Below are 303 nucleotides of genomic sequence, written 5' to 3'. Positions count from 1 at the left end.
TGTTTTTTTGTAAATTCTTTAAAGGGGAAATTTTTGATTAATACTTGAAGCGTTTTGAAAAAACCCATCTCAAGATGGAGAAAATTTTGTTTTTTTTGCTTTTCGTGAGAAAAAATTTCCCTACCAGAGCCGTGGTGGTAGTGCCTTTACTATTTTCCCCCAGTAAGCTGCGGGCCCTGGTCCTGGGGGAGAGAGAGGGCAAAGTTTTGTTAGTGATTTTGGGAAAGGTTGGTGTTTTGGTGATCCGGGGATGTGGGTGAGGTCATTCCATAAACCGGAAAGATTGGGGAAAGTGGCGAGGAG

This window comes from Penaeus monodon, chromosome 15 (genome assembly GCF_015228065.2).
Source record: "Penaeus monodon isolate SGIC_2016 chromosome 15, NSTDA_Pmon_1, whole genome shotgun sequence".
Lineage (NCBI taxonomy): Eukaryota > Metazoa > Arthropoda > Malacostraca > Decapoda > Penaeidae > Penaeus > Penaeus monodon.
The sequence above is the reverse complement of the archived record's forward strand: the minus strand, read 5'-3'. Positions refer to the sequence as shown.